Below are 1,026 nucleotides of genomic sequence, written 5' to 3'. Positions count from 1 at the left end.
GCCATGGGCAGGGAGAGGGGCAGAGAGAGAGTGAGCCCTTTCTTCCCCCCTTTGATTTATACCCACTTTCCTTGGGTCCGTCCCCTAGGTTGACCCACATAGCTACGTATCCCATGTACGGGGAGGGGTAAGGTGTTTCATGGGATGATGTAATTAGCATGATCATGACAGCCCTCGTTAGCATATTGAGGGGTGTTAACTTTAATATGCATTTCGTGGATAATGAAGCAAAGTTCATTCACCGGACACATGGCCCTTGAAATTTGCCCAGGTGCCCCAGAGGAGAGCCATCCTGTCTCCACAAGTCTTCTCCCCCAACTACATCGGGCAGCGTTATCAGCTTCGGCCTCCACAGAATGCACCCTGTGACTCAAGAGTTCTGTCTTGCAAGTGTTTGAGGCATTTCTTCAATCAGCCTTAACTTTTGCTTTCCTAGGTTGTTTGTCTTAGTTTCTCACAGGCCTGGTTTCTCGTCTCTCACAATCCTCTAAACATTAGGGGTTACTTATGCATTAGTTATGCAAAAAAAAAAAAAAAAAGACACTGCTGTTCTCCGCACCATATTTTGCAGTGAGCTCAGTTCTGCCAAGTGATTCAGTCAGGACTGAGGAATTATGCTCTCCTTGAGTACCAAAATGCTGGTAGGTGAGAAATGAGCTCATAGCTGGTTAGTCAGCCATGGGGCAGTACTTCTGGGTAGAAAACCAGCATGTAGGGTGTAGAAATGGTGTTTCAGGTGTCTAAATTCTGTGATTGTCACCTGTTAGGTCCATTTGGGCTCTCATTCTTACCTCCTAGGTTTCTTGAGAATCTAGGCAGATAGCATTTATTCTCTCCATGTCTAGTGCTTGAACTGAGTTGACCGCTGACCACTGCAGTGCTACCAGAATTTATCTCTACTCACTGATTTGTAATTTCTGCAATCAGTGAGACTGGCAGAATTACTGGGGAGGTGTCTTGGGCTGGTTTGCATATGACTCACATAGCATGCAAATAAGTGACTTAAGGAAAATAAAGTTTATTTTT

The sequence above is a fragment of the Athene cunicularia genome, assembly GCF_003259725.1.
Source record: "Athene cunicularia isolate RWA chromosome 2 unlocalized genomic scaffold, athCun1 chr2_part1, whole genome shotgun sequence".
Taxonomy (NCBI): domain Eukaryota; kingdom Metazoa; phylum Chordata; class Aves; order Strigiformes; family Strigidae; genus Athene; species Athene cunicularia.
Note: the sequence above shows the minus strand (reverse complement) of the source record.